We start from the raw sequence: 13589 nt of genomic DNA on the forward strand, positions 1-13589 counted from the left end.
GTGTTATTTATGAGCACTTGGCCACCCTTCGCCACAGAAATTTAAACACTGTTGAAATTGAAATGCAATTATCTATGTGGTGCTGCAGAGAGGCAGGAAGAAGACAAGAGCTGTTGCACTGGGTTAGGCAGCTGCTAAGGTCAGAGATGCAAGGCAGAAAATATAAGTCATTGGAAGAAATGGAGAAAAAAAAAAAGGAAAAATGTAAGTTTTTTTTTTTCACTGGGTCAAGGAAAGCACCTCACTCTACACCGGGTGAATATCTGAGCACGATCCTGAGCATCCCATCATTCCACACCATGTCCAGCCCTTCAGGAACCCGTCATCAAGTTGGGGTTTTGGTTCAGTGTTAGCAGGATTGGCCTCCAGCCTTTGAACAAAACACTTTCCTTTTCAGGGGAAAGATAAATGATTAAAAATAGTCCAGTAAAAGCTGGGCCAAAGCAGATGTCTTCTAAACAAATATGCAACTCATTTTGCATCTGCTGGTTCCCAGTCCATGGTTGCTGTGAGACAGAGAAGCATTGCTGTATTTCAGGAGAACCAGGGTGTACATCCCAGGGTGCAGACCTGAAACAAGGCACTTGCACAGTCCATCCATGAACCTGGCATTTTTGTTGGAATAATTTTTGATAGGAATAATACAGGAACTGCTAATATTGATCCTAATGGTTGAGGGGTTTCCTTTGCATTTCTTAAATTTTATATCCAATAAATTCCTCAAACAATTCTTCTGGGCATCCCATCCCTGTGTAAAGGCTAAAGTTAAATGACTCAATAGGATAAGTGCTTGATAAAGCAGCTCTGTAATATTTTAGTTGTCTATTTTCATGTCAGTAGGAAGCATAAGGGATGCTAATGTCCCAGACAGAGGGATTTGTAATCACCATTAATGGATATAATTCCCCTCATGGAAAACAATGTAAAGTACCATCATAAGGGCTAGAACACTTTTCTAGTTTTTCTCTTTAATCACAGCAGATTGTGTCTCTTTTGCTAAATTTCTTTGTGCTGTAGAGGAGGTAAATGTAACAAAGAAAAGTGATTTTTAAAACCTTAAGATAAACTCTTGATGGGGCACAATAAAAGAGCAATTCTGAATGTCCCAAGGCACCATCTATATGGATGAGGAAAATGAAACCAAATCATGGCAGCCATTAGCAGTGAGTGAGTATTAAGTGAGTCCTGAATGATGGCAGAATTAGGTAGAGTTTTTATCTTTATCACTTTATCATCACTAAAAGGAGAGATCTCACTGTTCCTTCTATTTTGATGGTAAATCTTGATTTAACAAATATGCAGATAATCTGCAAAAAAGCAAGTGATTTCAGTTGCATGTCATGTCTATTTCATATTCTGTATTCAGAGACCTCAAAGCCCGCTGGAAAACAGCCAGAGTCATTTTACAGTTGAGAAAACCAGGTCACAGAGAAGTGATGTGATTTGCCAGAGTTCACCCTGCTGCCCCAGTGATCGCGTCAGGAGAAGTTCTGGTTTAGTTCCACTTCGTGCTGAGACCATTGGGCATCCTTTTTTATAGATCAATGGATAGTACTTGTTCAGAGGTTTTCCTGACATCTTTGTGTTGGTACAACTCAAAATGTTATTTGTGTGTATCTTGTCATCCCTGCCTTCAGTTTTGTCTTAATTAGTGATACATATTTACCTCTTTTCATTATTCAAAGCTGAGATGTGCCAAATCTTTACAGATAGGGTCTGCATTTTTATCCTGAGAGAGAAATTCAGCCCATTTCAGGAAGGATGCCTGAATTCAAGTTGACTGTTCCATAGGGAAACAGATTAAACTTATCTGCTCAAGGAATGTTATGGTCCACATTTTCAGGATCCATTAAAAAGCTAAAGAGCCACAAAATAATTTCTGGATCCAAATGCATATTTTCCGAAGATCATAGTCATTCCAGGCTTGGGTTTCAATTCAACAATTTTGTTAAGCATCTTGTTTTAGTGGCAAATAAGGTGAATTTACTTTAAAGCCTAATTTTATTAAGGAGGAATTTAACTTTCTGTAACTGGGTCCGAGCAGCTATGGAAAAAGTACAGTGAAGCAACTATGAACAAGGTTAACTGCCAAGAGAAGAGAGTGTTTCTGCTGAATCTGATGGGAGCTTGGCATCCCAATCAGACTGTGTTTAACATCATCCATAGACAGTGAGCTGTGAGACTTTTTTAAAAGTCCATGTTGAAGTTTTTCATCAAAACAGAATATCTTATGAAATTTCTTGCCTTCTTTCTTGAGACACAGCTCAAGTCAAGCTGTTACCTGCATTCATCTGCATGAGGACCAAGTCCCCTCTGCTGTCAGGTTTGTAAAGGAGTGCCAGCCATTGCTCATCAGGAGGGCTGAGAGAGGATCATTTGCCACGTCCTCCTACTTTTTTTTTTATTGGTGGTTTATGTTCATAAGAAAGCATTAAGCAAGGCTTGGTTTGACACTCTGTAGTTTTAACCAGAAGTCTGTAAGTGTAGTGAGGACCTTGTTTTGTTCCTGGAAGCATTTTTGAGTTGGGAAAAAATGCTCTCCAGGGCTGAATGCCAGGTTACAAATGAAATGTGCTGTAAGAATGGGAACATGCAAAGGAAGGACAAGCCTTTAAAAAGTGGATTTAATGTTATTTCTCCTTTCTTTTCAAAATGTGGAAGCAGCTTGTAGTGCTCAGAAGCTGTTAGAATCTGTTTTTCACATCGTTAAAATTTACAGCAGTGAAGATTAATACATTGGTTTGTTTTTTAATGAAGAGAAACTTGGAACTGGATTTGATCATTTACTGCAAACTCCTCTATTTCAGTGCTTTCTTATTTATAGGGGCATGTTTGGAATGTTATACATAGCATTATCTGACTATTAACTCCTACAATAAGATGGATTTGGGGATTAAATAAATTGTGTGCATTCCTTTAAACTGCTTGAGCCAAGAGGGTTAGGAGTGTTAGCTTATCCAGCTGCAGCCATTCCCCCTGCATAGCCCAGTTGCATGTTACAGGGGCTGTAGTGGGTGAGCAGGAGCGAAGCAGCCGCTGGAAGCAGCAACTGCATGTGCAGCTTGAATCACACATCTTCTACTCACCATGTAGGGTAGGTGGCCAAACTGTTCAGCCTTGTACATAATTCAAGAGCAGCAGGCAGAGAGAGGGAACGGTAGCCTCGATTCCTCTCAATGTAAGCTCACTGTTGGGCATATATTTATTGTCCTTTGAGGTAAGTGGGATTTAAACCTGATGTGCTTTGCTTGCTAAGTTGGGGGCTCTATGCCAAGTTATTTTATTTATTTATTTGGCATTGCCAGGTTAAAGCCAGCAATTTGAACTGGTGCAGTGTCCTAAGGGAAGTGATTATTCCAGGAGCTGTTTGAGGGGTAGCACGTTTCTATTATGTGACTGATCAGTTATCTCTTCTGGTGCAGAAAGATGGATGTTTTCTCTTTTAGTCAATTGCAATGTAGCAAATACCCAACTCAGTCATGTGAAAGTGTTGTGTGGAAGTATACTTACGTGTCTAGGACCGTTAAGTGTCCCAGCCCATGGCAGGTGGGTTTGGAACTGGATGATCTTTAAGGTTCATTCCAACTCAAACCATTCTGTGATTCTATGATATGAGCTGTATGGATTCCAGCAGCCCATTGCATCTGTCTTCCTACCTTCTCCTTTGAAAACCAGTTATGTGTCCAGGACAAAGCCTGTACACAGGGGTTGACATTCTTGGGACCTGATTTTGGCTCCCCTCTCAAGCAGATTATTGCTATGAACCTTTACCCTGGAAAGCAGAGTTTTATGAGCCTGATACTGGCTTTGGGCCAAGACTAATCTTTTAGTCAAGCAAGGAGGAATCATGTTTTTAGATCCAAAGATTAAACATTTCCTTCCTGCTGTCACCCCTGTTTCCACTAAAGAGTGTTAATTGCATGAAGAGTCTCTACATTTACAGTCAGATCTGTGCCTTGGAACAAGTTGTCTTCTGTCGACTCCTCTCCAGCTCCTGGTAAAATGTGTTCTTGGGTGATTAGGTCTTAGGCAAACAAACCCTTGACTGATTGATCATTTCCTTGCCTGATGTCTCATACACTTGTTATTCTCCTGTCTGCTGCATATCGTGCACTGGTTCAGTTGGAACCAGTGGGAATCTTCAGTTGGAAAATAAATGAAATTTCTTATCCGTAATTTCCTGATGCATATAGAATGTAAGGTTCAACTTCTTTGTTGCCAGGAGCTGTGTTCATTGAGGCTGATTAGTCAATGAAGAGCTTTAAATCCATTACCTAGTTATAATTTCATCCAGTGATTTGGCTGTGTAAAATGACTGATGCAGTTACTCAGGTTGGTGTGATCTGGTGGTACCTTTAGGCAGGAATGTTTTTTGTTGTAAAGTGTAATCAGGCAAAAATATATGGTTTATTTTATTGACTCCAAATCAACGTCAACTTAAATTTTATTGTTGAATAAGAATATTAAAAAGTTAGTGGGAAAGGAAAAGGAAGAGGGAGAGGGAGGGCAATAAATAGTGAGTAGCTCATTTCCACCGAAATAATAATCAGAGATGTGAATTTTGATAAGAGAGAACTAGCAGAAGAAGGAGAAGGTATCAGGTGTACCTGTCTCTTATGTTAGTGAGTAAGTTGGTCATGTTCTGGCAAAATGAGCAAATAGGAACAGGTGATGCTGTGTTTTTTTCCTGCTCTGTCCTGTAAACAGCAATGTGACTGTTTTTTCTGAGATTATCTGTAAAACAGAGCACGCAGGGTATTTGTGACAGCTCATTGGCTCATGTTTGCAAAGAATATAGGACATGCAAAGGCCTGTGTGCCTGTTCTCCATGCAGACCTTACTAGTTTTAGAAACCTCTCCCAGGCAGTGTCACTGGGTAGCAAGTGGTGGGCACGAGGAATCATGCCTAAAGGGCAAAAGGTGGGGAGCAGCAGAACAGAAACAGCAATAAACCTGGAGACTGAGATGGAGCAGAGCAGGGACTGGGGGCACAGCAGGAGGAGCAGTGGACAGAGACCCTCATGAGCCCCGCCAGGCCCTGGCAGCCTAGCTGTGCCCCTGTGGCCATGTGGCTGGCTTGCCTGAGAGGAGCCTGGTGTCAGGGACCCGTAGCAAAGGCTAGGCTCGATTGTCCAGGCATCCCAGAAATTAGACGGCATCACGTAAAAATGCACTTTGTGCTGTTGTACTAGTGCCTTTCATGGGAGAGTAGGAGAGATTGTGGAACACTGTGTGTTGGAGTAGGCGCATTGCAAGTAAATTACCAACCACAAGAATGTATTTGACAGCAGAGCTTCTGATTTTACGACACATTCATAACACCTTGGAGCACTTAGTACCTTGTTAACCCAATTAGCATATGCTAAAACTGCCAAAGCAATCTGAACAGCTATTAATCACATGCGAAACTGTCCAAGATCATTCTTTGTTATTACTGCAGAGGCAGCTGAGAGTAGCTTGGGAAAGAAGCATCTTTAAATTTCTAAATGCGTATGCAGTTGGTCACCATAAAGCCAAAGAATTATGTATCAGAAGCTGATACAATAAAACATGCTGTCATCGTTTGTGTGTAAGCACAGGAAGAGCTATATTACTGTACATGTGGAAGTTGCTTATCCTAAAGGTATAAAAAGAGCTCTGGGTGATTTGTGCTGAGCAATTGCTGATAGTACTGATCCATCCCATAGGCTGTGGAGGTTGTTTCTAGCATGTCTCAGAAAAATGATGCATTAGCAAAACATGACTGCAGCATGCAAGCAAACAGACCCACGCCTATGCTTACACGTGGTATTTGTATTGAGCAACTTCAGATTACACCCACTGTGAGTCATTTCCAGTCTCTGGGATTCAAGGCTAAAATTAGAGTGTAGTTCAACAGTCAGGTACAGGTAGTCCTTGGCCTCTCTTCCAAGACACCTGTGATAGGTGTTAGTATAATGGAACCATTTGGCCCTAGCCAGAAGGAATGGGACAAGGGATCTGTGCCACAAACAGGCTATATTAACACATCCATTAGGGAGTTGCTTTCCAATTTCTATTCAAGTTTCCATAGGATTCTCTTATCCTAGAAGAATTGTCTGATTTAGAGTAATTAAAAATGATATTGTTCCTAATGATTTAGCAATGGTATCTGTGTTTCCTGTGTGAAATACAAATTATACAAAAGATTTTGAGAAACCTTCAGAAATCTTACTTGACCTAAAAATGAAAACAGTAAGAGGATCCATAAGTGTCCAATTGTCCCACTTCACCTGTGACTTGGTAAAGAGATTGCAGTTCTCAAAATCTGCTACCTCTCGTTTTTAGTTAATACAACTGAACTGTATACCTGGTATATTGACTCCAGGAGTAACAAAGAAACTACAAACAAAGAGGGTGAGTTTTCAATTGATTAAATCAGTAAGTAAAGCCAGTAATGCTAGCATCTGTTTATAGAAAATAAAATTAAACTAGGTTGGTATTTTTTGATGAGGTTTTAATTCAGCTAATAGAGGAAACAGTGTCTCAGTGATAGGCTTTTGTGGGCATTTGATTTGGGCCACGTGATATTTTTACAAACAAAGCAGAACAATAGAAAATAAACACAGCATGTATTAAATGGATTGAAACATGGCTAATTGAGAGACGTAGATATAAATAGAATTATTATAGGGCAGGCAAGTTTGTAGAATATCCTGAAGAGATCTGTCCTTACTCTTGTGATAGAAGAAAGTTGTTAACTTAGTTTTCAAAGAAAACAAGGTTTTCTTTTGTATTTTCCACATCTGCTCATGGAAATTTTCAAGTAAATTGGCAGAAAGCCAATCTCAAAGATGATTTCTGTGGGGTTCCTGGAAGTCAGCATAAGGGTTGGGAGAGAGACAAAGAAACTGCTCTAATTAGAGAAATGCAGTGGTGTGAGCATGTGCATTGCTAGAGAATTGACAGGGATGAGAAACCTCGTAGATGCTTGAGCCAAAAAAAAAACAACTTCCACCACAGCTGGAGACTGACCACACAGTCCAGATCTGTGGGGAGTTGGGCTGTGCTGGTTCTGCTCCACAGGGACTGCTAGTTATCCATGGGAAACAGAAAGATTAAAAGCACACTGCTAATGCCTGCAGCTGGGTGATCTGACAGGAGCAAAGAGAACAGCCTACTGATCCAAATAGCTTGGTAAGCTTGGCAGAGGTATAAACAGGATGAGCCCTAATACATGCAGATCTGATTGTCATGGAGGGAAGACTGCCAGCCCCAGGTATAGGCACAAAGATTCGAAATGGGCTTGAGGAGACTGATGATTTCAGCAGATTTGTGGAAGTTTGGCATTGCTGGAAATGTGTTTGTGAAACAAATGGAGTGTTTCTTGCTACAAATACACGGGTTCAAATACAAGCTTGTGCTTAGTCTCATGAAAAGATGACTGGCACTATCCCTGCTTCCAAGACACAGAAGTGTTACAGGAGAATAAGATGGCCCAAGTAAACACTAGAGAAGAGGCAGAGTTGGAGTTAAAACCAAGATCATCTGTATCCCAGGCAGTGGCCTTCAGCTAGGTTATTTTAGCTTCCCTATCTGTATGTTCCCATCTTTAAGCAGTAAGCCAATCCCTCTGAATATAAAAAAGGCACCCTTATATGCAAGTTCATAATAGTTTGTGGCACTCAGCACTCTTGGTGCACATTTATGCACCTTTGCTAACTTTAAGATTTTAATTATTTTGAAAACACATCTGTAATGGCATATACAAGAGCAACAGGGTAACAATAACAATAAAGTTGTGCTGGGTCCCTAGGATAAACTCTTTGATTTGGGGTTTACAATTTATGTGTTCTGGAACTGGATTATTGCCTCATAAAACAACGCAGCAGCCTTTTGTCATTTAGTTAGCCATCCATTTTTATTAGGGTGCTCTATAGAATGCCTGCAATAATATTATAAAGGTGCAGAAGGTTCATTATTTCACAACAAGAGGCTAGCCAAGACCATTATTATTTTTGCAACAGCTAGGCTTGCTGTTGAAATATAGTTTTGATTATAACCTTTTTTTCCCTCCTCTCTCCTTCTCTTTTCTCTCCCAAAAGCAGAGATGTGCAATTGTTCCTATTCAGATTGCTTTTCCACTGCCCCACAAACATGCCATTTCCAGTGAAATGGATGGATTATAATGGGAACAGATCAGTGATAATGCATTACTGGAATACAGCCATCCCCAAGAGAGCTTATAATAATATCCAGTCCTCCTAAGCTTTAAAATCTGCAGTTTGGAGACCCTATGGCTCTAATGTGGAGCCTAGCGCTGAATTTTCCCTGCACGTACAATTCTTTGATGCTCGATTATTGTTTGGGTTCTCCCCTCCCCAGCAAGTTTCCATGACAACTGCCTTGCATAAAACCCAGCTCTCCGGCAATGCAGCCGCTGCTGCAGAGAGGGGTTCCAGCCTCATAAAAGTTAAAATTGTTGTTCAAAGAAATTACGGAAGATTAATGACTCCGCTCTGAGCACCGCAGAGCAAATTTCTGAAAATGTTGGTAATTAAATAGAAATATGTGCAGGCGTCATGTTCTCCAAGTCAGAAGTGCTGGCACCTGCTGGGAGTGGCGGAGTTACTGTAAATCTGGATAAAAACATCTGTGGGTATTATTCCTGCATATAGTTTCTTTATGCTAAACAGCTAGGGTGTTTAATTAGCTGGGCTGGTTTTCACTCGCCTGTTCCATGGCTGGGAATATTGAACATATCGACAGAGACCTGAGTGGGGTGGGTTGGATGGTCCTGGGCTGGTGCTGGGCACTGTGTTCATGCAGTGTAACAGCCCCATTGGTGCTCCCATCCCTGCACCAGCCGGTCGTGATTTCCCAGGCACGTTACCAGTTGTAAGGAAGATGAATACAGAGCTGCAAATTGCTTGCGCTGAATCATAAAACAAGGCTTGTTTCATAAGCCCATTAAGCACATGCCCCTAATGTTAAGCATATGCTCTGCTTCGCTTCATAGGAACAGGGTTAGCACTGGCTTGAGGTTAAGCGTATGTTTTTAAGTCCTGCTATGGTTTGAAGGTCTTAGAGTTGTGAACCTCACTGGGACAATGAATAAAATATGTTGATTGTATTTTCAAAAGCGTTAGGTATTTTCATATTCGGTAATAACATCTTTAGTATTACATGCCACATTGTAACCAGCTGTCCTGCAGCAGGATTTAAAATGGTCTTAACAGGAGCCAAAGGAAAGGTGTTTTGTCATCCCCAAAGACAACAGTACACGGTTTAGCGTTTGCCTTCGCTGAAGGTGAGCAGCGCTCCTCAGGACTGGCTCCAAAATCACATCTGGTCAAGAACACTATATTACAACCTTATGTTACTAAAATCGGGAGAAACATGTGTACCAGGAAAAAACTAGCTTAGGAAAAAATCTCGTGTATTCTAAGGGGATAAAAATATTAACTCAAACCAGATGTGTACAGGTTAGTGCCATCTTTGTTCACCACAGCAGACCTTTTGAAACCTCTTTCATACTGGTGCTGTCTGCCACATACTTGTGCCCATCGAGAAACCTGCAAGCACAAGGAATTCATGAAAAACTCTGAAAGTATCCCCTCTAGCCAGCACATAAGAAATACACACAGGCTGAAAGGGAAAAATAATTCATTTTGGAATCTAAACTTGTTTTTAAATAAGCAGTTTGTATGTTAACTTCCTCAATCAGAGTCTTAGCCATCTGTTTCAGTTAATTGGTTAGCCTTTGGCTGAAACTAAAGCAGTGTCGGAACATGAGGAAGGGGAATCGGTAGACCTGGAGGGGTCACAGGGCCTGTGCCATGCAATCAAACCAGCATCAAGTCCCCAGGCTCAAATACAGGGGAGAATTTGTATTGCTGGGCATGGTTAAACCCCTGCGGGTCCAGCATGGCAGTAAGTTTGGGGGGGATCATGGGCGTAATTAAGCATACTTCATTGCTCCTTGGTGGGTTTTGGTTCTGTTCCCACACCCAGGCTGTGGTCCTCTCTGAGGACTTCTATGTTCTCCCTCGATGCCATGACAATGACAATAATCGTGAAATTTGGCCCAGTGACTTTGCTAACCTGGCATGCGCAGCCGAACTGCGCTGGTCTTCTGCCTGTGGAGAGCCGTAGGCCTGGGGCAAACTGTAACAAAAACCTAGGCAGCATTCAGGCTGCTGGGCCAGCCTTTTCCAGTGGGGTTATTTCATGTCAATTGCTGCAAATTAGAGGCATATAAAATTTATAATGTGTGGGTGCCTGTGCACAGAAATATAGTTCCCTCAATATTTACAGAATATAAAACAATCCTCCTTGTTTAAGGCCAGGATGAACATTTCTGTCACATTAGGAAGGAAACCTTATTTCATTCTGCAGCTGCTATTTAAACAGTACGAAATCTCTTTTTAATCTTAGTCAAAGTTCAAAACGAGATGTTTCAGACATCTGCTAACTATTACGAGCCATGCCTGCTAGAGGAGGTAATAAATTACAGCCAAGAATCAAGTGACTTAATAGTGATTTTGTTCATTGCTTCAAAGTTCATCTTCTTTCAGTGTTATCTGTTCTCCTTTCAGTGGTGGGGTACGGGGGTGACACCCTCTGCTCTCGTTTAGGGGAGAAGCAACAAAGGACCCAGCTGCTCTTTCCCAGAGCAGAGAGAAATCAAACGCACTCATGAAAATGCACCCGGTGTGCTACGTGCCAAATAAAAGATGGGTGGTTCTAGCACAACATGGGAGAGAGGGCATTTCGGTTTCCTCCAAAGGGGAGATAACAGATCAGCTTTCTGGTTTGTCATGGAAACCTTTTGTCAGCCCAGTAACAATGACGTCAAGGTGGCAGTGGCACGGAGACGGGGTTAGTTAACAGAGCACACACCTGTTGAACTGCCAGAGGGGAAGGAAGGTATGTCGGCTTTTATATTTTCCATCCGTGATTCTAAACAACTGTGGGTGAACGCCTACAAAGTGTTACCCAAGTCCTGGGGCAGTTTTCCTGAGCTCTGGCAAATTCAGGCTGTAAGCAGGTGGTGCTGGAGCTTGCGGTCAGGGAGAAACCCAGTTAAGAAGCATTTGCTCAGTCGGTGCTGTTCTACAAACCCTCCTGGTCTGGGTATCCTTCTGGAGGGTGGAGGCTGCAGACTTGTACCTCTAAAGAAGAGCACTGACCTCCTTCATTGTATTTGCTTTGCTTGGGAGTAAAGGGTTTGCTAGCATTTACCCAAGCAACTTTCTAGAAAGACTTCTATAAAAAGGGAAAACCAAACCTATATTTATCACACCACATCTGTAGCTCTGTAGATGTGTAACTATAAGCTGTAACCTATTTTTGGAATTACTGTTTTCCTCCTTTTTTTTTTTTTTTTTTTTTTTTTTACCATGATGCTTTTGTGCTTAGTGTTGTTGTCTGGCTACATTTTCTATTTTGCAAAGTGAGATTAGGCTACTTTTTCTCTTCATTCAGTGTTGCATTGGTGACTACCTTCCTATTTTTAGTAATTAAAATAAATAAAAAAAAAAGCTGTAAGAATTTCTTAAAAACAAGGTGATTTCTTTTCTCAAGAAAATGTTTTAGCAGAGAAAATAGTCCATTTGTGCTGAACTGTTGATGTGAACTACCAAAATCATGTACCTGGATGATGTGATTGCAGCAGGCCTTCAGTCAGTTAAATAATTGCACTATGTCAGTAGCTGACGCAGTTTTTGTTGCTGTGGCTAAAACATGAATTTACAGCAGTTGCATTTCTTAGCAGTATTCACAGTAATTTTGATAAAATTAAAGTGTTGCCTTGTTATTGCTAAACAATAGCCATTGAATGGATATTTTTCATATCACACTGTTAGTGAGAGGAGAAGAAAAGCCAGTGATATGAATGATGATTTGAATTATATGGGGTTGCAGAATGGAACTGAGGCTGAGAAAATGTCGTAAAATGACATAGGGTGATCAGAAAAGAAAAATGGAGTCAGTCAAAGTAAATGACGGTTACTGTATGGATAGAAACCAAATGTATGTAGTGGAGCCAGAGAGCTGTAGAAATGTTTGTAAGACAGACCAGTCTGGGATTGTAATTTTCCAAATAGCCAAGCAATTAAGATAAGTGTTCAATTGATGATCCACGGCGTCGTAATAGAGATGGATGATATAAAAGGACTGCCAAGTTTTTAGGGAGTAGAATAAAGCTCAGTGATAAACTTTTTGCTTTCCATAGAAGATGAAATTGTCCTTCATAGGAAAGAAATAAGGTTTACCTATATTAGTACTATTGCTGTTGTGGTGAGAATGTGTAAATATTCCAACAATGTATACAAAGAACTGTAAATCTCTTTGGCTTCAGTTCAGGAAATGCCGCACGCTCCTCTACAATTTTTTCCTACTCCTTTCTGGCAATTTCAAATGTAACAGCCTGACAGAAATGATTATTTTGTGTGATCTAAAGGCACTGTAGTATCATTTAATTTTATTTGGGCACTTTGTGGCTGGAAGATGAGAAGAAGGCTTTGTAGATGTTCTTGAAATAAGACTCGGAGCTCTTACTAACACTGATAGGGGAACCAAGGCATGGCAAAATGTATGGTCTAGTTTTACAGGTGCCCCTTTTGCCTTCATCACCGATAGCAGTGAGATGTGGCTGGGGTCTCTATAACGAAGTTGCCACATAGTAAATTAGACCTACAGTTTGTGCCTCTTGCATCAAATTCTGCAGATTGCAGGTGGAACATAAAATAAGCATTCATAAGGGTATTAAATGTCCTTTTCCCCCTCTACTTTTATTTCAAGCTTTCTGTGCTAAACTCTATTCAAATTCTATCCCAATCCTTTTTTCCTCAATCATTCCCTTTTTTTAAACTCTACTTAGCAGAAAAGTGAATAGAAAGACTTGACTGCTCAAACTGCCTGATCGCTCTTCACTTTTTGAGACCAGCAAACTGTAGGAGTTTCTGAAAACATTCAGGATTTGGCCTTTTTGATTGATATTTACCCTATCCCCCATTAGGCACCAAGAGCAGGTCACTTGAGAGCCCAGGGAAGAGGGGAGTCTCAGAGGGCTGCCACAGGTCCTGCTCCCCATCCCCAAGAGCTCCCCATCCCTCTGGAGTAGGGGCACCAGGGGTTGTCCCTACTGCCTGCATCCATGGGGATCAACCCCAGCATCCTTGGGCACAAGGACAGGGGAGGAGATGGCTTGCTGCAGCATCTGGGCTGTGGCCAAGAGTGGGCCTGCCTCTAAATGCTATTTCCCCAGAATTTCTCTGGTTTCTACAGGGACTTTTCAGATTCCCTTTGCCTTTTTTTTTTTTTTTCCCCCATGCCTCAATGGTGCATCTTAGTGAGGAAAATACCTTTGATATAGGAGAGAGGCAAATTCATTTATCGGCACTGTGGATCAATCCAGGCATTAGTTACAGTACAATATGGAGCAGTGTGATAAAGAGTCCGTTTTTTTTTTCTTTTTTTTTGCTGGAGGGATAAATAGGGGAATCAGAAAGGAAACTGTGCAGTCTGTGATAAATTATGTACATGCTCTTAATAGGGTCACTACTCGCTAAGGCCTTGCGTGCAAACCCTGAGAATGAAAGAAAGATGTTTTACACTGTGTTTTCATC

General features: G+C 41.2%; 1 protein-coding gene across 22 annotated transcripts in view; it reads left to right on the top strand.

Moving 5' to 3' along the window:
- KALRN (kalirin RhoGEF kinase) overlaps positions 1–13589 on the top strand; it is a 496146-nt gene that overhangs the window by 379720 nt on the left and 102837 nt on the right. Inside the window, exon 1 of one of the 22 annotated variants that reach the window (XM_072040808.1) lies at positions 2951–3094. The exons of 20 other annotated variants lie outside the window; for them this stretch is intronic. The gene's annotated coding sequence lies outside the window, so the exon portion shown is untranslated. Of the gene's footprint in view, positions 1–2950; positions 3095–10743; positions 10888–13589 lie in introns of those variants that run through there. One more of the 22 variants, XM_072040806.1, reaches the window with a different exon arrangement.

This window comes from Anas platyrhynchos, chromosome 7 (assembly GCF_047663525.1).
Source record: "Anas platyrhynchos isolate ZD024472 breed Pekin duck chromosome 7, IASCAAS_PekinDuck_T2T, whole genome shotgun sequence".
Classification (NCBI taxonomy): domain Eukaryota; kingdom Metazoa; phylum Chordata; class Aves; order Anseriformes; family Anatidae; genus Anas; species Anas platyrhynchos.